This window comes from Leptinotarsa decemlineata, unplaced genomic scaffold (genome assembly GCF_025532065.1).
Source record: "Leptinotarsa decemlineata unplaced genomic scaffold, Ldec_3_MD MMD2_tig00001064_RagTag_RagTag, whole genome shotgun sequence".
NCBI classification, from domain to species: Eukaryota; Metazoa; Arthropoda; class Insecta; order Coleoptera; family Chrysomelidae; genus Leptinotarsa; species Leptinotarsa decemlineata.
Genome location: NW_027412558.1, coordinates 9,151,327 through 9,175,536, shown reverse-complemented (window position 1 = coordinate 9,175,536; position 24,210 = coordinate 9,151,327). Strand labels below are relative to the sequence as shown.

General features: G+C 34.1%; 1 protein-coding gene across 2 annotated transcripts in view; it reads left to right on the top strand.

Moving 5' to 3' along the window:
- The window catches only part of EcR (Ecdysone receptor), a 494,390-nt gene that overhangs the window by 47,756 nt on the left and 422,424 nt on the right, over positions 1 to 24,210 (top strand). For both annotated transcript variants that reach the window (XM_074175644.1, XM_074175641.1), the window contains exon 2: positions 17,644 to 17,977. The gene's annotated coding sequence lies outside the window, so the exon portion shown is untranslated. The remainder of the gene's footprint in view (positions 1 to 17,643; positions 17,978 to 24,210) is intronic.

Here is a 24,210-nt window from a genome sequence, read left to right as displayed (position 1 = left end):
TTTCCTTCTCTCGGAGGATCCAGTCCTCTCTGCTGTACGTATGTGTACACATGCAATAGAAATTACATGTGCAAACAGGTATAGGGCGTTGCACTTATATTGGTTTATCTAAGATAAAACAATAGGCTTGATTAATTTCACATATTTGGAACTCGCATTCTTCATCGTCGTCCCCTTCGTCAACGCTTACAACTGAATTATCTTCATTCATCATGTTAGGAATCACAAGTTGAAAGGTAAGACCTCGTTAGTCCTGAGCTCGCACAAATTTCGACTTCTGAGGGTTGTTGTTTGTAGGGGTGCGACAGCTGGTTAACGGAAAAAACATATTTCAAAAATTTTTTTAAAACTACGAAGCAAATTGTGACTGAAATAAGACCTATTGTTGAAGCTCGGATAAATGGCCAGAAAATAATAATTATTTGTATATTATTTTTGAGAAAGTTTTTTGAATATATAATAATCCAGATTCTACTGAAGAGTGATAAATCAAGTTCAGAAGATTTTGGTCACTCTAAGATATACTATCAACGATATTTCTCAGAGTACTATAATTATTTTGAATATGTAGGTACATTTTATCTTCGATGTTCGTTAAAGGTTTTTGTCAGTTTTTGGGATAATAACAAAAGATGCAGGTTTTATCGAAATTGTTAGTGTTAGTTGTTCCCAGCAGTCAGACTCGAATACTATAGCGGTATCGTTTGTGAAGTTCATCACTTTTTCAGTAATATTTATGATAGGGTGTTACATATACAAAGTGAACAATATTGGCCCCAAAATAGTACCCTAAGGAATGCCGCAAGTTACTTTTTTACAACTTGTAACTTACTAATTGCCTTGTAATACATCTTATAAATGTCCTCGTTTGTCCCGTTTATAAAACTTTAATTTTTTCTGTGATTCATTTGAAAAATTATTGAGTTTTGATGTTTGAATAGGGATAAATTGTTTTATGGGTATTTTATATTCCTGTGTACTATCTCTTTTCTCCGAAACTTTATACGCATCAAAGTAAAATTGATCGAAACTTCCGATACACAATACGGATTTGATTTCCTCTGGGACTTTTCATGTTTTCGATGAAGAAGAGAGTGAGTGGAAAATACCGATCGACAGGTTCTTTTATTAGCTTTGGCACGGTAAAATTGCTATGTGGGATGTTAGATGGAACACTTAATTATTTGCTGCGTGACGGACCGAAATGAATGGGGGAATTGCGTGTTTTTGATAACGCCTGTATTCTTTGAGTTGGTGACACATTTTCTTAGATATTCTGGTTGTTTCACTTACGTTGTTTTGGAAAGCAGGTTCTCTAAGTAAACGGTTATATTTCCTAGGAGAGTTGGTAATGTTTCGAAAGATTTTCGATAACGCTCTAGCATATTTCCAAATATCGCACTTTCTCACTAGAATTTTAAAAACAAAAGGCACTAGTCAATTCGCACGAAAAAAACAGGGGAAAAGCAACGGAAAACCTTTGTAAAACGACCGTCCAAGAAGAGAACTACTTCAACAAAGCAGGAATGGGGCCTGGTGCCTCCACAGAAGAGGGACTTCCACGGGAGAGGGGCCTCCACAATAAGAATAAAAAAGAACATTTTTTTTTACATTTTTACTAAGATTATTTGCACAAACATAATAATATTGTTGTCGATATATCAGAAAGCCCTGATTGCAAGTTTCCTTTTAATATACATTTTTTATTTGATCGAGCATTTCAGTGACAATACTTTTTTAATGTGTAATTGGTAATTTGTATAGTCGAAGTAATCGATATAGTAATTCTTAAAGCTTCGGCGAACTCAAAGGCTAAAAACACCAATACAAAGGAATAATGTCGCTACGAATTAGTTCACGTGGACTGAAGAATTGGCGGTTCGTATTGGTTAATTTTTACTAACCGAGTTTTATGATTGGCTGAAGAGTCATAAAATTAAATTTGAAGTTATGTTACGGTGACCAATAGAATGTGAGGTTGGTTAGAAGAGTCGTGTTGTCAATGTTCAGTTCAGGAACTGATCGCGATTTGAGTGTTGAAATTCGATATTGGTGAAGTTATAATTACTCAAAATTTTTGTTATTTGTTTAAAATGTAGCGTCCTTGGACAAGTACTAATAGTAATAACGAGTGTGATAACAACGCAGACTTTTTCCTGTGTAGTAATTCCAATAGCGCTGGTGAACAAGGCGAAAAAGAGATATCAGTTAATGAGATTCGGATGCATTTGAATATTGAAACACAGAGAGTATGTTACAATGTATATAAGAATCTACATATCAAGTTTGGTTTCGAAAAAAAAAACTATTACAAGCAACATCAGATTTGACAGAAATTCCTTTCTCAACTTCACGTGAAGTAGTTAAAAACAAACCTAATGAACGCAAGACGCGATTTGATGCGGGATTACCAAAACTTTTAGAATCATAAAAAAAAACAATATACGACTGCACTGAGATTCCTACAATTGAAATCATAAGGAAGACATTGAATACTTCCGGCCATAACGTGAGCTGATGTGACAAAACTCTTCTGAATTGGATAAAGAAACTAGGATATAGATTTAATATAATAAACAAACGTCAAGCAGTTATAGAAAGCAGACGAATAGTGGAATTGCGTAACAAATACTTAGAACAAGAAACTAAATATAGACAAGAACAACGGTAAATTTTCTATTTGGACGAAACTTATGACACTAACGACACAGTTACGAAAGGGTGGACTGATGGTTCGAGAATGTGTACGCCTAACATGCCTGCAAACAAAGGATAGCAACTAATCATTGTGCATTGCGGAGGAGGTAAACGATAGGTTCCGAATTCTTTTAAATTATGTGGATAAAAACTTGAGTACTGCAATGTTGACTATCATCAGAACATAGAAGCTAACATTTTTGAGGAATGGTTTGATTCCAAATTTGGATGCGAATAGTATAATAGTTCTTGACAAACGCTTCCTATCATTCGCGATAGCTCATCAAAGTATCGAATAAAAATTCGAGGAAAGATGAAATACAAAGTTTTTGGATGGATAACAATTTGTATTTTGAAGATAACTATACCGATAACCAACTAATTGAAGTTTTACAGACAGTAAACCTTATCTCCCCGTTAAGGTATCGATTGTTAAATCTGAAGTTCTCACGGATAGGATTATGCTGAACTGGTTTTTCGGGTATATATATATATATATATATATATATATATATATATATATATATATATATATATATATATTACAACATTAGTTGTAATATATATATATATATATATATATATATATATATATATATATATATTACAACATTAGTTGTCAGTATTTTGATTTTAAGTTCGTTAACTTCAAGTCTGACCAATGGTTAGATTAACGGAAATACATAAAATAACAGTTTTACAAATTATTGGTAATGGAGATAAAACGCGAACACAACAGGTAGTAGCTCGCCTATCTCCGTATCTCCCGTATCTACAGGAATAATAAGCAAAATAGAGAAGCAGTTTCGCGAGCTTGGTCATATGGGGCAGATAAAGAAGCAGCTGCCAATGCAATGAGTGATGAACTCAAGTAAGACATGAAGCTTGAGTTTGAGGAAAACCCACATACATCGAGTAGACAGGCATTCACTACAGTCAATGTTAGCCATACATCGATAGTAAACATATTAAAAGAAAATAAAATGCATCTCTATAAAATGATACCTAGTCAGAAGATGATTTTAATAGAAGAACTTTTTTTCTGAGCAAATTATGGACATGTTAGATAACAATATCATCCAATTAGAAAACGTTATGTTTTTTCATGAGTGTACTTTATCTCTTAACGTTCATGCTAATCGGCAAAATTGCCGCTACTGATCAACGGAAAATCCTCACGCAATAACCTCAAAAGGTTAATGTTTGGGCAGGGATTGTAGGAAACCATATCATTGGTCCCTTTCTCATTGAGGGCAACTTGAATAGCGATAATTATTCGGCACTACTTCAGAATGATGTCATTTCAAGTTTAGCAAATGTATATCTCGATTCAGGAAACCCTCAAGTTCCAGTGAATACTATATGGTTTCAGCAGGATGGAGCACCACCACATTACCTACTTAATGTCCGGCAGTACCTCGATACAACATTTCCCAATCATTGGATAGGGAAGCGAGGATCGATTAAATGGTTAACGCGTTCACCTGATCTTTCACCATTAGATTTCTTTTTATGGGGATATGTAAAGAGCAATGTGTAGAAAACCAAACCTTCAGATTTGAATGACTTTAAAAAACGAAAACCGCTTGCGGTTAGGTCGGTCACGCCTAACATGTTAAATAATGCTGGAAAACAGTTTTATTTGAGATTAAGAAGTTGTCAAGACGTTCGCGGTGAAAATTTTGAAAATCTACTTCGTTAACATCCATAGTTCTTTTTCGTATTCCACATTTCATTACATTTGAGTGTATTTTATAGAATTTCGGTAACCACTTGATTTTAATTTATTTTATTTTAATTGTTGCAATAAATTTGAAAGCGATACTATTTTTGAATAGAGAATGAAGAGACCTTTCAAACGATACATTACAAGCCTATAAGTACATTCCATTCCAAAATTGGTAGTTGTACGTGTTATTCGAAGGGGGTTGAAGGTAGGGGTGGCATTTTTACGTTGAAGAAAGTCAACTTTTGATTTACAATTGACGTGTTTCGGGATTTTGTTAAAATATGTACAGTAACCGAAATAATGAATTTACTCCATTTGGCTTTCACACACTGTATAGTCAGAATCATATTCGATATCAATTTAAATTAGGGAAATGATACAAAACTAGGCCCTGTGGAAATAATGATGTCAATTTCATGGCAATCAGTTTCATCACTATTGCGAAGAAGCGTGTCATCGCTGTAAAACTCTGTTCTAGTAACCAAGCCCTCAATTTTTTAAAAATATTTTATCGATTTGAAGGAAATAGTGGGTGGTAAAATCGATTTTGAACTTCAACATGTCACCTACAATATTTTCAACGTAAATAAATATCAATGTGTAGAAAACAATTTTCCTCAATGGTCTCTTTCAGATATTTCAGTGACAGATCCAACAATAATAAATAATACCTAATACCTTGCTTACTCGTTGGCCCGAGCAAAGTCATGGACCGTAAAATTCCGAAAACAGCAATTCTGGCAAGCGAAAAACCCAGCCCATTACGGTATTCCTTATCCAACTTCGTCGTGCAATACGAAAAATGGCAAATGTCGGAGTGCACAATGCATAAGAATAAAACGGCGACGTGTATTCATTTCAGAAAGCTGTTTGAGTCTTCATGGAAAATGGCGTGCTTTGTTTCACAATTCTGAATGCAGAATAGCGTGAGATACATGTGTAACACACAACAAACTGTTCATTTATGTCTGGTACCGAGTATCTAATAAAGTACATGACATGACGCCATGTCCTTTTATTTACCGGACTTAATGTATGTTTTCGATTCACGATTTTTGCTCGATGTTAACTAAACGCCTAACTGTGAAGGTACTTCAATGTTTATTGCATTTTGAAGTAGCCTATTAGTCAGTGTCTTTATATTTGGTTTACACGCACAATGAGAAGGAAACAAATGTTGATACGTTCGTTGAAAGGCATTTGAGGTAGAAACGAAATTGACTACAGTTGTCGTTTAGTTAGAGATTCGCGCACGACAGTTTTAAAAATTGAAAAAAAAATTCAATCATTCTCCAACTCAAATGAAATTACAATAAGTGTCTCAGTTACATATTCTAATAATGAATAGAATAGAATAGAATTTATTCGTGCAATGCATACATAAATAGAATTCGCATACGTCAATGTGATAAATAGTATATAAATTAAAATCAATGTTACACAATACAGTCAAATAAATACATAAATATTGTTGCATAAAAATATATCTATTATTAGACGCGCAACAAATCTGTTGATGAGTCGAAATAATTAAAATATCATTTGAAAGTGTAATAGGCATACTGTAAAAGAATATTCTTAATTTTCACTTTCAAAGTGTTCATACTCATGTCCAAAGTCTGAAACTCATATGGTAACACGTTAAAAAATTTCAAAAATATATATAAATAAGAGGTATCATGGTAGTGAATGTCCTCCTGCTTAGTCAATTTATTTTTACCTATTGAATATTTACCATAACACAGACATTCATACATAAAGCAAGATGGCAGAGTTAATATACGGAGATTTTTGAAAATAGGTTTACAATGATCATCGTATTTAGCGTGTGCTATAATTCTTACTACTTTTTTTTGTAGTTTAAATATTATATTCAGATGACATGATGAACTCCAAACTATCAAGTCCATATGTCATTATGCCGGGAAAAATGGCGAAATAAGCTACTCTTAAACAATCCGTTGTTATTATGTTGTCTTTTCATGTAAAATATTAATCACAAAATAGTTCTTACTCATTTTGTAAACTCATGATGGTTCGTAGTTGGAACCTCTGGCGTAAAATCAATCCTACACCTAACATAGTCTTCATACATAGATTCAGAGAACTGATAAATAACCAGCAATTCGATAAAATCCTTCATACTGACGCATCGAAAGAAGTTAATGGTACCGGACATGCTGTTACTACACTCGATACAATAATAGCAACATACAAACTTCCCAAGCGTGGAGGTCTCCAGTACAAGATAACAGTAAACTTGTCATATGCACAGACTGCCTTTCATCAATATACTCTACCAAAAATAACTACTCACGTCATCTTTTGGTTGAAGATATCCTCGACACCTGCCACCATCATTGTACCAGAGGTGTCCATGTGAATATCATCTGGATCCCTTCTCATGTAGGAATTGACAGGATACTGGACGAACATATCAGGATGGTAGCTTTATATGCATCCCCTCTGAATAACCACCAGTATGCTTATCAAACCGGCAAATCGACAGATTTATCATTAAACAACCTCGTTGAGAAAATCTTCCAATACCTTGACAACAAGGAGATTGCGGTTGATTTCTTGATATTGAAGGGGCATTTGACAATACACTACCTGAATCTATATTATTATCTCTGGCTAGGAAGGGTATAGAATCGACCATAACTGGCTGGATTTATGCTATGCAAGTAAACAGAACTGCAAATACGATTCTTCAAGGCGAGGCCATCAGTTTCAGGGTTACTAGGGGCTGCCCTGAAGGTGGGGTACTTTCTCCCCTTCTGTGGCTGCTCCTGGTGGTAATCTGCTTGATGCCCTTGAAGGAAGAAAAGTAGATCTGCAAGCTTATGCAGATGACCTTGTAATCTTGACAAGGTCCACGTCGGGAAGGGTAGCTTGTATTATCCTCCAAAGCACGTTGGACGCTGTTCACAGATGGTGCCTGAGGGAGCAGATGTCTGTCAACCCCAGCAAAACTGTGTTAATCCTCTTCACCAAGAGGAGGGAAAGTGGACGATCTAACGCCAATTTCCCTCAATGGTGAGGTCATTCCATTTGGATCGGAGGTGAAATATCTTGGTATTGTCCTTGATAAGAGTCACCTGAAACGCTCACTTGGAAATAGTTTTACACAAAGCTAGACTGTCCCTGTGGACGTATCAAAGGATTTGTGGTAAAACATCACATAAATCCATTGGATTTATGTGATGATTGTCAGACCAATGATCACTTATGGTACAGTTGCTTGGTGGCCGAAGGCTTGACAGAAAACGGCTCAAGCGTAGCTGTCTGGCTTACAAAGACAGGTTTGTCTGACTATCAGTGGTGCCATCAGTACCACACCGTCAGCGGCCATGGAGATCCTTCTAGATCTATCTCCTCTCCACATTTTTCTGGAGAGAGAGGATAGATGGACTGCATACAGACTTGTGCACATTGCCAATTACACAAATCAATTAAAGCAGAGTTGGTTGACACTGGAAGTCACAGAATTCTGGAAATGACCTCTGACTTAATGCCTGCAACTGTCAACTACTACCTCACAAAGTACTATTTTCGAGTAGAGACGACTGTACCTAATGTACCTTATAAATCAGGTGGAAAACTATCTAAATAAATCCTTTGGATCTAAGAGTATTTGTGTGCAATAACTGAAACTGTTTAATAACTTTTTCATTTCTTGATGATAAATGTTTATATACAATCACATTTATTAGTAATACAATATTTTTATATGTAATTAGAATTAATTTGGGTGAATCTTCACCTTGAAATAATTCTAAATGAAAGTATGCCTTCTCATTTTCAAAGTTAATAAGGTCATTTTTGCAGCAAAGAATAGGCGCAGTTCGCAATTTGTAGTGTTGGCACATAGATGAGAGATTCATTTTTAAGGATAAAACGCAAGCACTACGGGAAAATCCGGAAGACGCTCTAAGAGCCGTGCCTGTGCGAAAGGGATTAAATTCGATTGGGAAAATCTTCTCAGGAAGTATATTCCACATAAACGCAGTTCTCCAAATGAAAGAGTTCTTGAACAGTAAAGTTCGAGGTGTACTGAGTTGAACCTCAAAATGTCGCATATTTCTGATATGTGGTGGTATCAAATGTGACGAATCCCTTGAACACCTCCCGTGAAAGTATCTATAAAAGAGAGACAAACCTCCGGTCTTTCTTCTATGTTTCAGACTATCAAGGTTGCAAGTGATGTTCGTGTCTCTAATCAGGCGGATGGCTCTTTTCTGGATGGAATCCAGCAGCTTCAAGATGTGATCTGAGCTTTATTGAGTTTGAAAAATTACTGGGGTGTGTGTACAGTTTTCTGGTTAAGAACAGTGTTACAAGCTTTTGAGAAGCAGCTTTTGCAATCACAATGGTAAGACATATTTTGTCCATGTTAACCCCCAACAAACTTATCTCAAGATAATCATATCTCGACAAGACGATATAAGATATGAGAGATGAAAGAATGCCTTTTCTCGTCGAGAGAAACAGTATTCTTGTTAAGACGAGCGAGAAATTATCTCCGGTGTATTCTTGTCAAGAATAGAGAGGAATTTTCTGAAGGTGAGTTAAGACAAGACGAGAGAAAACATTTTGCTGGAAACCCTAAACCCATATACCTACTAGGAAAACTTTTTTGTGAATGTGATGAACTTCTTTTTCATTCATATGACTTCATGATTCATTATTCTCACTTCTTGCTCACTATTTACAGAAAACGTTTCCTTTTAGCCTTCGTTTGTGCCTATTTGTAGGTACAAAGCTTTTTGCCGGTTAAATTATATTAAATGTGTACCATTAATTACCAACATTCAAATACTATGCGACTCTTTGAAATCGATTCATACTCGTAATGTCATTGTATTTATATTCATTGCCATCCGGCCTTCTTTCTGTTTTATTCGCAATGTTCCCACAGTTCAAATTGACACAGACGAATTCCTGACTCAAGCTGTGTACCTGTATGCCTATTGATTTATTTTCACTGCTGTAATAGAGGCAATGTAACATAATTAATTCTTTAGGTAGGTCTCTAGTTTTACAAAACTATTAGTACCCGCATGAATTTAAAATTGTAAAAAATTACGAAAAACGCGGCTTGCACTGCCCGCATGACCTCGATCGAATCTCGTCCCAGATAGTGGGATAACGAGCCAAACTACCATACAAACATTATGGGTGTTATGTAAGACTTGAAAATGGATACGTATTGATTGAACTGAAAAAAAAACGTTCAATAGGAACGTATGTCCTGAGCCACAAGGAAGTATATCAGAAAATGTAGTAGATTTTTTTATATTGCTCTTTTGATTATCTATTATTTCTGTCAAAAATAACATTGCAAAACACTATATCAAAGATGCGAACTCGCTTCCTCCTTTTCATAAACCATCTAGAGGAAATTCGATGGGAACAGTGAACTTGTCTCTAAATATTTCCGTTTGAGATAAAATTTTGAAATGAATTATTAAAATACGGGAAACTTATAAATCGATAGAGACATTTTCTTCTTTCCTTGCCACTCGAACAAGTCGATTTTTCATGCCCATCCAAAGTTTCCTCCCTTGTGATGGAAAGCAAGCATTGTGACAAGCTCAATTGACCAGTTCTTTGTTATATGGGGGAGTGACAAATCCCAGAAAGGATCGAAGTTTACTGATGAGTGTCCACAGTGTGCTACATTCTAGATTCTAATTGACCAACAAAATTATTTATGTATATATTCATTTATTTATTTATTCAACGGCAAAGCCAATTTACAAAAACATATTTAACAAAGTGTGAAGAACTTCAAGGTATTTTTTAATGCTCATGTCTGATGTCTACATTACAGTTTACAATTTTACAAAACATTTAGCGAAGTGTGAAATATAAAATAATAATAAATCCTTATATCTAGTGACTACATTACTAAAAGATGTAACAATTCTGGTACTTACAAGAAAAAAGATGTAACAAATTTGGTTCTTACAAAGAAAATGGTGAGGTAAAGAAAATCTTCGATTGATCTTTAAAGACTTGAAGTGATACATTAAACAAATCTAAGTTACTATGATATTGATTTCCCAGCTTCAGAATACGAGGAATTTAACTGTTCGAAGCCTAATTGGTATGGAAAAAATTTATATGAAAAATTTCAGGATTTCTCGTATCTGTTTGTTTGATATGAAAAGTTATCAGTTGAATCTCACTATTTATTAATTTGAAGAGGAAACTCAAGTTCATAGAAATTCCCCTATCTTCCAATGACTTTATATGTAACTTGATTAAGAGTTGACTGTACTCATATTCATTTCGTTGAATACTAATGTGAAAAGCACAATTCCTCAAAAATTTCTTTTGAATATTCTCAATAAAGTCGATATTTACATTATAGTTTGGGTCCCATATAACCAAACAACTTTCAAGAATGGATATTATGAAAGAAAGCACAGTATAAAATCTTTTTTGTTTTAATTGAAAAATCAGTAGAAATTCTCAACCCAAAACCTAGCATTTTGAGACTTTTTGCCCACAATTACTGATACTTGAGGAATGAAAGAAAATAAATAAATAAAAATCAATCATTTGAGAACCGTAAATGAATAATCCTTGAAACTTTGTTGGTAAATGTGATGAAATTGGTCGATCTATAACTTATTCAAGAAATATGTTGATATATGTTTTTTCCTTTAACCAGATGTCGCACCCTTATGAACGACAACCCTCAGAAGTCGAAACATGTGCGAGCTAAGGACTAACGAGGTCTTACCTTTTAACGTGAGATTCCTAACACAGGTTGGACGATAGCAAGTGAAAATCGATCGTTCAGCCTGCGGTTTGAACTAGTGACTCACACATCGGTCGATTGAGAGAGTGAACAAAGCACCCACGTCGAACCGCGCGGCTACCGACCTACCCTTTATTTATATGGTAGAACTGACCGATACTTGATGAAAATCCATTATAACGTATTCAAAAAACATATTTCAATGTGAAGTTTCCAATTGCAACTTTACAAAACCGTGTTTCGCTATACAATAGTTTCTTTAAGCATTCTCATACTGCGTTTGTTACTGCATTACATTCTGACGAAAATTTTTCGGAAATAATTATGACCTTCTTACCATTTCTACTAAACTCAAAGCAATAATTTTCATTTAAGTAATGATCAGAAAATTTTAAAAAACATAATAATTAAATGATAATTAAAAGCCGCCCAAAATGATGTGTTACTTGGCAAGTTATCAAATTTTCACTCTATAGAATGGTGTCAACAAGATCATATCTGATCAAGTAATTGATACTATATTTTGTTCATTACCGTAAATACCGTAAATACATTTCATCGTGAAGATTAAATAAAAAAAGTCAGTATGATTCCTCGTTACAAGATAAGTTTATTGAACAGGAAAGTAGGCCAAGTCAATTTTTTTTTGATAATTTCAATTGTAAACTCATAAGTACAAGTCATAGTCGGTAATAATTTCTATCGTTGTTTAATTCTGATTGTAGAATTTGCTGCTTTAATGCACTAGTAGGTTCAAGAGACATACTCAAAGTATTTAACAAATGAAGCATAACTAACTACTTTTAATTAAGACTGAAATGTTTGTTCTCTGCTGGAATAACATCTGCAGAGTAGTTCAAATTTTATTGAAATATACGATGTTCTATGTATTCTTTGCAGCTCTTGTGACAATTGACGAGTAAAGCAAACATCGCTGATAAGACATATATGCATGATAACGTGCGACCTTATTATTATCGACGAGATTCAAGCAAGTACTCGGGTATATAATCACATTGTGTATATGTATTTGTGTTATCAAGTTGAGCAACTTGGAGACAACAACCGTTTCAAGTTCATGAAGAGTGTGGAAGACAGTGTTACCAGGTCAAAAAAGCAACGATTACGGATGAGTGAAGTATTTTGAATTCGAATTGTCCCATCTTCTATCGAAATAGGTATATAGTTGAAGGTCGCCCATTCTAGCTTGGTTTCTTGAGTAGGCCCTAGACGGTCAATCATTTTGATCAAAAGCTTGAGTCAATAGGATGACTCACGGAACTTCACTTTTTGATCAGTCAAAACGATTTTTTGTTTTTCGGTGGTACTGGACGTCTACTGCGTTCTGCATCATCGGTGTATCTACGACCAAGTTTGGAGTCAGCAAACCAAAATGTTTAATTGTTGTTTCTGATGGAGCGGAATCCTGATAACACTGCTTCGATTGAAACGGTATTTTTTTCCATCAAGAAGCACACGAATTTTTTTTTGATCCACTGTTTTGAAAATATTAAATGTAGTGCCACTCTCAGCCCAATAACTCACAAACTTATCAGTAGAATATCATGAAATTTCAACAGCTTTCTTTTGAAGGTTAGTACTAACTGAAAAAGCGATGAATGCAATCACACTATCGCCATCTACGTTTCAGGCCCAATACTTTTCAGCCCAGGTACTATGTCGATGTGATGAGGACCGGGAAGTTAAACGCTTTTATGAAACGTTCAGAAACAAATTACTCCATCCAAGTCAATACTCGAAAAATCGATTGATCCTAATAAGTTTGAAGAAAAGACTATAAGGGAAGTTGAAAATTGTAGTTTGTTAAACATCTGACAAAAAAAGTTCATAAAATGTACAGCAGATTATATTATATCATTTATACATCGTTAGAAATGAAATTCATTTGGAAGTTATTTCCACATTAACACAGTTCTCCAACTGACAGAGTTCTTAAACAGGTGTACTGAGTTGAACTTCAAAACGATGAGCAGCTACAGTCAGTCGCGTATTTCTGATATGTACCGCTTCTGGTGGAATCAAATGTGCCAGGTCATTTAAGCACCACCCGTGAAAGTATCTACAAAAGGTAGACAAATGTTTTTTTCGATGTTCCAGACTATCAAGGTCGTAAGTGTTGTGCGTGTCTCCAATTAGGCGGATGATTCTGTTGTGAAGGAATTCAGCAGCTGCAGGGTATGCTTAGGGTCGAAGATCCATAAATGAGAACAATACTCCAAAGAAGATCTGATACGATATAAAATATAAAGCATCAAAAGTTGCTGGGTTGTGTACAGTTTTCTGGTTCGGAACAGTGTTCCAAGCTTTTGAGAAGTAGCCTTTAAAATTCCAACGACATGATTGTGCCAAGACACATTGGTGTCCATTTTAACCAACAAACTTATCGAATCAGATAGTAGAGGTATCTGTCCTGGCATTATTATATTCCGTTCAGAGACATGACATTCATCTTTTTAGAGAAAACCGATGTCAATTAAAAATTACTTCTAAATCCTCATTAAGATATGCAACCTCCTGCTTTCAGTGAAAATGTATACCCGCAGCCGATTTCCTGAAATCCAAATGGAATGACGAGACACGTGTACTGTCGTCAAAGCAATATATCGGATTCTGTTTTTTTTTTTCAGTCAGACGTTGATATACAATCAAAAGAGAGTTGGAGGCAATACAGATCCCGGAGGAACACCAGAGTTGATGGTAAAAGTATTCGAGAGATATCCATCGACGGCCACTTGCAGGGAATGTTCGATCAGGAAGCTGGAGAGCCATACACAAAAATGATCATACAAGTTATAGCATCGAAGTTAGGCCAGCAAACCCTCTTGCCACACAGGGTCAAAGGCCCTAGAAATATCAAGCGCAGCAGCTCTTGATTCTCCATGTTTCTCTATTGCGTTATTCCAAATATGGGTGACATACGATAGAAGGTCACCTGTTGATCTTCGTTTCCGAAAGCCATATTGATGATCGTTCAAGATGTTGAAGCCTTCCAAATATTTGAGGATATGGTGTTTTACCTCCATGATTTTTGATATCACTGATAGCAATGCGACTGGTATATAGTCGAAAGATTTTTCTTGCCCATTTTGGGAATAGGCTGAACGCGAGCAATATTCCAACAAGAAGGAAAAACCCCTTTCATGTAAGAGAGGTTGAAAATACTGTAAAATACTGGTGCGAGGTCATTTGCGCACTTTTTAAGTACGATGACGGGCACTTCATCAGGGCCAGACGCCTTGTTGATATTGAGCTGTTTCAAAATTCGCCTGACTACATGTTGTCGAACAGTAACTACCGGCATTGTGGATTCCAGTGTGGGAATAGTGGGTAGTGCTTTTTCCAGAAAATCGACTGAGGAGTGGGACGCAAATTGTTCAGCTAGTAGATTTGCTTTTTCTATGGCTGTTGTTGCAATTGAACCATCCGCTAGTGTAAGAGGTGGATTATGAATTTTGTAATGTAATGATTAACAGCTTTAGCTACTGACCAGAGGATGGACGGTCGAAGAGTATCCCACTCCTTTGGACCTAGTTTACGGTATTTGTTTGCTGTTTTGTGTGCTTATAATACTTTTAGCCATGCAAATATATATTATTATTATTTTAGACATAACGCCTAGAAATCAAAGTGTTTTGAGAAATCGTTCAATTAAGTCCAGTCAACATTTTTTTTTTCAGTTCATTTTTCCAATAAAGTGACTCAAAATCACATTTGCTTGTTCCTAAAAAAGTTTATATTCACTTAGATGCGATTGTAGCGATCATCAAATCATTTTTCTTACAGAAGTTGAACAGGTCTAATGTATTCAATTGCTGTAAACATTTGTAAATCTGCCTAACAGTCAAGTTTTCCATCTTTTTCCTGCCTCAAGAAAAATAATCAAGAAATATATTCCGAGTATATATTTATAGTTTTCAAAATATTGCTTCGAAAAAGGGTTGATTGCATTGTCATCTTGGATCATTATACACAGAAGGATTTGCTTCAAGATTAAATTTAAAAAAATAGGGTATTGCACGCATTTGATTGATCGAGTTTGGCATACGAGGAAAGTATATTGATATTTCCTCCAGAAAAAAAATATAAACTCAAAACTGTGAAAATACAGATTTCAGGAATTATGTAAAGTGTTTCTAAAATATTTTTATTGCCTGTAAAAATATGTATGTTCATATAAATCGATTGAACAGGTCTAATCCATTCAAACAATGTAAAACCCTTTAAAAAATAACTAGCCTTTAAGATATTCATTCGTACATCTGCATTGAAGAAAATAATTGAAACTAAATAACGATTAATCACTTCGACAGTCACGGAAATCTGAGTCCAATTTCCCCGATAATATGGATGTTGGTAAACAATATAATTTAATCCTCAACCGCAGGATTATAATTAACGGTTCAGATACCATCTCGACTAATTTCAATTTGAAATTACCGTTTATTTGTAATCGATTATAGATAATGAACCAGTGGTCAAAGGTTGAATATAGAGTTCGACCAATAATTAAAAAATAGATAATTAACATTCAGTTAATCAATAAATAATGAACATATCTTCTGGATTTCATCCAAAAATGTTGATCATAAACATTTTTTAATATTCAAGTGATCCTATACAATTGTATAGAAAAAAATAATGTTCTGTGCAAAGATTAAAACTAATTCTCGTGGCAACGTGAATCACTAACTTGTCGTATATGTACATCAATTTTGCCTGCCAAAAAATTGCTGAGAAATGAATATAATTTGTCAGCACTCATTGTGAGCTATTAAATTATTATTATTATGTTTTCTTAGCTTTTTTTATAGAATAATTATTGAAGGGTTAAGAAAGTATGATAATAATATATCAAAAGCTCAAAAAAATAAAAAATTGTAATTATAATTCCTTAGCTCTTATTTTGAGCTAAGAAATAATTATTATCATTCCTCAGTTTTTTTATAGACAGAATTATTGATATGAAGATATCGAAATCTCTGAAAATAGCTGAGAAATTGTTAAGTATTATGATTCTTTATTCAGCTCTCATTTTGAGCTGAACATTTTGAAAAATTATAATTCCTTAGCTTTTTTTCTTATAGACAGACCTAAGAAATTATGATAATATAAAAGCTCAAGAAAAGAGCTAAGAAATTATAATAATAATAATATCTCTTTTTGGTGGACAAAATTAGTAAATACAAGTTACTGAAAAATACTTTGAATTATGAAGTAACTTATCAGGTTGAACTAATAAGTTTGATGTCTCTCCATTAAAATTTTTATATTGTTCTGATTGTAGTAGGTGGAAAAACCTCCGAAAAGGTAGATGAAAATCCCAATTTCTCCACAAAAGAAGGTTTTCCGTTCAATATATATTTCTGATATTGCAGAATATACCATGCATACCTATATGCATATGATGATATGCACGTGTGATACGAATATAAGTATATTGTATATGAATATATGTTATGTTTGAGGTGTATTTTAATATTGTATATGTACTGTATTTGTTTTCACATTATATACTATGTATATTTTTATATAAATTTTCAAGTGACGATTCTAATATCACTTTTATGATCTGTGGTTAATAAATATTTTGATTGATTGATTGATGAATAAACAAGAAGCATAATAAAAAAATCGTTCAAGAATCAAGCGGTAGTATTATTTACAGGGGAGTTAGAAATTGTAATGAAGTGTATTTCCGTACTTTTCTATGAATAATTGCGATTTCTGAATTATGTAATTGGCCAATTCTTGATGGAAATCCATAATGTTTTCAATTAACACTTTATTGTGAGATGTTCACGGAATAGTTTACAAAACCGCAATACGTGTTTCACTATACAATACCCTCCTCTGGCGTGTTCATACATATTTCATCAGTTCGGACTTCCATTTTCTAATATAATATAAATTGATTTGAAATCCCTGGAAAAATTTAAAAGAATCACCGAAAACAACACTTTTATTGAACAAAAATCTGAAATTACAAAGAAATAACTTACATCACCCGAAGACGATTGTGGATACTAACAATCGAAATGTCGTGACGTAACTTGGTTTGGAATTTTTCAATTTTTATTTTTCATTTTTTTTTATTTTTCAATTTTCAGCTTTTATTAATATTTGAATTTATTTTTTTTTTATGTTGCGTGTATGTTATTTCCTTCTAATTTCCATTTTTTTGTTTAATGAAATTGTTTTTTTCCGTTAATCTTACAGGTTTTCTCTTACATTATTGTTGGGGTGGTTGTCAAAACGGAGAAATGTTATGATTATTAGTACAACTTTCAAATTTGAGACAATTGTATGGTAAATTATTAGTAAATAAGAAACAAGTTGACTCAAAAGATCAGCGGTTTTTATAAAATGTATTTCCTCCGAAACACCGTTTTTATCTTGTTCATCAAAATATTTTTATTTGTTACAGATAAACGAGTAGACACGTCCAAAAATGAGAAGCTGACCAAGGGGAAAACTCTCCCCAATTACCATTTTCCCAACAAATTCCCGGTCCGTGTTTCCAGGCAGAACTCACGTATATATACTTATTAAAAAAAACATAGTGATTGTAGTGTTCCGTAGTGCGGGTTTTCGTAGTTGTAAAAATTTTTCAACCTATATATAATCCAGAAAAACTGCCAGTTTATACTAAATTTTCATCTTCATAAGAGCAGATAAACATTACTAGATTGAAAGTATTTCACGTGGGGAATTTTGTGGAACTGCAAGTATATTCGACGGAAAACAGGGACTGATAAAAGGTGAGAATAGTAATAGTGATAGTTATTAATGTTTATTGTAAGTCAGCGGTAATAACTCTTGATGAAACATGAGAAGCATTAGTTTTCAATGTAAACAATGATAATATATGATCCCCCTACAATTCTCTAGAGAATATTTGAAGTTATACTTCTTTTGACACGTTAGGGATGAATGAGAGTGAATATTTACGATGCACACGAATACCGTCACGAAATTATCTTCTCTCTTCTTCTTCTTTAATTTATATAATCGTTGCTTTTCAGTCGATCGCATTTGGCCAGTCTGTAGTGAACAGAACATTCGTCTGGGGGCGCAGCTGTCTTGCTCGAGACAATACTGCCACCATCAGTTTTCTCATTCACTTTTTTTTATAAAAACACTTAATATCTTTACTAGGGGGCCGCCGGTCATTTCAATATAACTTTCACGAATAACACATCTATTATCGCATTAATAACATCGTCGAATCCGTCGGCATCCAGCCTGGTTACTGGCGTAGAGGGCCGCCAGTCTTCTTAAAATGTCTTTCACTTCAATATTAATTCGAACTTGACTTCATGTTTCAAAAAACACCTCAGTTTTGGACTACACTCCGACCACGACATCCACGTGCCATCTTTGAGGATGGTCCTTATCGGCACAAACGTCCTCTGTAGCGATCGGAGAGGAAGTCCTTGACGTTATCTAGCTAGCTAGTTTTTCAAAAAAGTTACCAACAGAGTAACATCTATGTATGTTTGCTGGCAACTGTATTCAAGATATTTATTCAAGTGTTTTTGAAAATATATATTTTTTCATATAATATATCGTAGTGACTGATATTTATTAACGATTCATTGATTTGAATGTGATTATGAGTGAATAAATGGTTTTTACACATTACTTTGAGTACATTTTTTGAATTTGAGGATAGTTAATGATATGTTTTATTTATTTACGTCATAAACTGAAATACATTTCCACATTCTTATTTGATATATAATAAATGTACAAAAAAAAACTAATAATAAAGTAATTATCAAATACTTGAAAAATTGAATTATTCCAATAATAAATTAAATTTAATGTTCCTTTCCTTAAGTAATCTTAAAATTATCAATAATAGAATTTATCATTTTCCCATGCACAGTATAATGACGATATCATAATAAATTTCAATGAATATTTTGGAATCCATGAATAAACTTAAACGAATAGTAGAAATAGTAGAAATTATAAAAAAAAACAAAATATAACGTCTTACGTGCGTACATAACATTTGTGTAACATCTCGATCGAAAGTTATTTCTAGTGTCCATAAATTCATATAATTTTTCCCATTCGATTGATTATTTGAAAATCAAATTATAACTATGAAACTGTATAGAAATGACTGCACAAACAATACACGAGTTTTCGGATAACCGTAAAATTTCCTGAAACTCATGGAAAAGTTAATTTTTGACGAGTGAAAATTTAAATAAATGCCAAGCTCAAGACTTTCACGTTTCCACACGTCAAAGATTGAGTCAGTCTCCATTCAGTATAAGACCTACTATGGGGGACCATATCGATAATCTAATTTCGAATTCGTTATCACTGCTCTCAAAAAATTCAATTTCGGAGACTCTATTCCTATGTTGAGAAACCTACTAATAAGAAAATTAATTCAATACAAAAAAGTGTATCGATTTTCATGCTCCCCACTGTAAATATTATAGTAAATTGACCCCCAAAAAGAAAGTAACGTCAGCCGTCGCTGGACTTCGTCGATCGACTGAGAGATGGCCAAGGTCGCGCTCAACCCTACTTGCGCTTTTCGATCGTTCTAAGTGTGGCATCGCTTCGAGAATATTCCTATCGGCTTCTGAAAATTTCTATCGGGATATATAAGCACAGCCAACAGGCAGAGGAGGCTAATATAGTTGAAGGTGCGGTACGAAGTGAACTAATGAGGTGATAGACATTTGAGTATTAGTCTGAAATTCAGTTGAAGTTTTTATGTTGTAATGGCAGTGTAGTATTGAAATAAAGTTGAGTTTAACTAAACAGTGTAGACAATTATTGTCGAATCTATGGGGAAAACGTAACAATATGTTGTTTTCATCCTAAAGTTTTCAAGAAGAAGTTTTCAATAAGAAGAAATTTGTGAATTTGAATAACTCAGTGTTGTTTAAGATTCATCTGAAGACTTACTTGACTGATGAAATTGTTTATAGAGTAAATTAATTGTTTGCTCTTCAGTATTTGTTGACGACTATTACTATATATCTTACATCTTTGGAAAAATAATTGAACTATTACTTTCCAAGCCACACGTTCGTTCTGCTTGTCCTTATAAAATCGTATATTAGGTCTCAAAAGATAGTTGACGCCAAATTAATACATTTGCAGTCTATAAGAAGTCGCAAAAAATTATTAAACACGTGTCCCATTCAGAAACTCGTAACCTGAAGGTGGCCTCAGACGAATATAAATAAACTTTAAAAATAAATATGCTCTTAAACAATCATTATGCGTTCGCGTATGCCAACAAATGATTTAACGGTTGTTGGCACGAAATTGCAAAGATTACCCGAAATTTCCTCTGATCCTATGGCTAGATACGAACATAAAGTTTATTAGCTCCTATTTTATTTCGGCCCGAAATTTTGTTTACTCAGCGAATGTAGTTCAAGTTCAGATGGACCCGAGAATGGACCCCCGTTTTGAATAATTGCTTTGTCTTCTTGGGACAACATTTTCCAAAAATAACACAGATATTCACTAAAATTCTTTATTTTCAGGAAAAATTAATCTTGCCGCCAATGTCAGAAATGCCGGTCTTGCTGGCAATAATTGAACTCTCTATAACACGAACTATGCAATATTTACCCAGCCATTCTTGAACACTTTCAGTTTGAGAATGTCTCACTTGAATATTCCCAACTAGTGACTCGCCCCGGCTCCGCACGGGTGCAAAGCTGATACTGAATATGAATTCACCCACCGGAAATTTAAGGACATGGGGAAACAGTGATGAAAAGAGTTTTGTGGGCTCCCCTTTTTCCCCGTAGCTGGCGCCCCAGTTGGAATATTTGAAAATCCCTTTCTAATCCATCGCTAGGTATATTTGTAGACTTGAAGAAAGCATTTGATACAGTTAGCCATGATCAATTTCTAGAGGTACTTGAGAGGAACATCCCACCAACTCCTCTATAGTTATCTCCATGAAAGGAACCAATGTGTGAAAATCAAAGACACTCTCAGTGAATCTCGAATAGTACAATATGGTGTACCCCAAGGGACAGTTCTGGGTCCAATTTTCTTCAATATCTACCTAAACGATCTTTTTATGCTAGATGTGGAAGGGGACATAATAAGCTTCGCAGATGACACAGTAGTCATATACAAATCGGAAACGTGGAGCTGTCTGAAAGAAAAAGTTGAAGAAAATTTCAAAGCTATAATTCAATGGTTTGAAAGTAAACTACTGAGTATTAATAGGGCTAAAACATTTTACATTACCTTTACATCTTATGCTAGCCATTTACCAAGTTTCAAATCACTACTTATGAAATATGATAATGTGAATTCCACTATTTCTTCAGTAAATAAAATGAAGTATCTTGGTACATATATAGACGTCCATTCAAAATGAGATGCACATATTGACTATTTGGTGAAAAAATTACGTAGTGTTACATGTAGATTGAAATAATTGACATCCTATCTAGATATAGCTCAAATGCTCATGCTATACTATACCTTGTTTGAAACTCACCTCTTCTATGATATAGTTGCCTGGGGAGCAGCCAGTAATTCACATATAAAAATCTTAGAACGGATTCAAAAATTAACTCTGAAAATAATCACAAGTTGAAAAAGAACTTACCCCACAGAAGCGCTATATAAGGAAACATTGACTTCAAAACTGTTATAAGGCAACATAAAAATAAACATGAACTTGAAAAAATTGAACACCATTGTGCAACTTGCCACAAAATGAATTAAACCTATGTTTCAAAATCAGAGAAAAATAATTTACAAAAGTGTTCATTCGAGTATTTGAATCTGTTAACAGATGTGTTGATTTCAATTTTTTGTTTAGGGAAGCAGACCTCAAAACACCATTGGAGATGGCTTAAGTTATCAGATAACATTGTTTCTGTATTAGTTATTCGATCAATAATTTTGAATGATTCCATTCACATGAGTTCTACTTTAAATGAATGGTAACGAATTGCGCTTACATGGAACACTGTCATCCTCACTAGTATACATCGATGTTTCGCCTTAAGACACTTGCCTTAAGACTCTTCAGTACCAAATTGGATAAAATTATAGATTTTCATTCCACAACGAATATTTGAAATACAAACTGAGTAGAAAAAAGTATCTTCTGTATAATTCAGTGTTCATATAGAAGTATTTGTTTTGAAATATTTTTTTCTTTCGTGTAATTCAATGTTTAAATGAAAGTAGCTGTTTCAGAAAGACTTTCTTTCAGTTTGTGTCTGAAAGTTACTTATTTGCATGATCTATACATCCATGTATGAAGTTACTTATTTTCAAATTGATTACTTCCTTCCTTTCTTTGGAAGATTCCCTCATTTTTTTTTGTATAAAGGTGGAGTAGTAGAAAGCCACAAACTTTCTTTGCCAAAAATTAATCACTCCTAAAAATATAACCCCTTCAATACAAATTATTATCTTTTTCCATTGCTGAGCATTCGAAACAGCCTTCTATTGACGTTGCCATTATACGTTGAATGTTTTTACAGTTATTTAGTATTTCTTTTTTAACAAATATTGCCGTTCCTCCATGTTTAATATTCTTTCTGCAGTATTTACTAACGTTAATGAATCCCGAAATGATAACTTGCTCGAATTGATCACTGTTCATCCAGTGCTTACAAATACAAATGAGTTTTACCTCATTTCGATCACATATGATTTCCAACAAGTTGATTTTACACCCTAAACTTTGTATGTTGAGGTATAATTTTTGAGAGGCGCCATATCATTGTTACTAGTGAAAATTTGCTGAATTTCCAAATCTACATTTTTTTCTAGTTTTTTGCATTGTTTTGCATTTTGCATTTATTGAATTTTACTTTCCCGTTTTCATCTTCATAAAATTGATCCATCATTTTTCTATTACCAACCTATATAATTTTTCGCAGGTAGTATTTAAGTCTCCAACTGAAACTCATTACACAGGTGGTACCGTTTTTTCATTAAACTCTCACCAATGATGATAAATGTCTCCGAACCGGATATAATAGTGTCAGACAGTTCCGCTTTCTGCTTCGATAAGTTTATTGGGGCTTAAAATGGACACCAATGTCTTGGCACCATCATGTCGCTGAAATTGCAAAGGCTGCTTCTCAAAAGCTTGGAACACAGGTTCAGAAAACTATACGCACCTCAGCAACTTTTGATGCTAGATAAATCTCAGATCAGACCTTCTTTGGAGTATTGTTCTCACATACCCTGAAGTTGCTGAATTCTATCCAGACAAGAGCCACTCGCCTGATTTGAGTCGCGAACATCACGTGCAACCTTGATAACCTGCAACATCGAAGAAAGGATGGAGATTTGTCTCTCTTCTATAGATACTTTCACCGGAGGTGTTCAAGTGACTTGGCACATTTGATTCCACCAAAAGCGGTACATATCAGAAATACGCGACGGACTGTGGCTACTCTTTATTTTGACGTTCAACTCAGTACACCAACTTCACTGTCAATAACTCTTTGATCTGGAGTGCGTTCATGTGAAATAATGTTCCTGGGAATGTTTTTCCAAATGTATATAAGTTCCAGCGATTCAAATCCAATGTGAGTCGCTACTATCGCACAGGTACTGCTCTGAGAGCGCCTCAAGGATTTTTCTGTAGTGCTTGTGTTTTGGCCTTAAAAAATAAATAATAAAAATATCATACAAAATTTCATTTCAATTCTGGTCTGTTGTTTAGGACACAAATGTTGAATGACAATATTGACTGAAATGACAAGTGACGGTTGACTTCATATGACATATGACTAATATGAAAAGTTAAAACGGAAACTGACCTCACTTCCACAGAAAATATGTTGTAAATTTCTCAAAACTACATGTTTTCATTGACCATTTTGGTAAATTAAAACTGTAATGTAGGTCTTTACAGTTTTAAGAAGGCTAATAAAATCCTAGTTCACTCTGATAAGTTACTGAGGAAACTTATATTCGTTATGAAGTGTCATTTGTATAGGGTCTTCCATAACGCGTT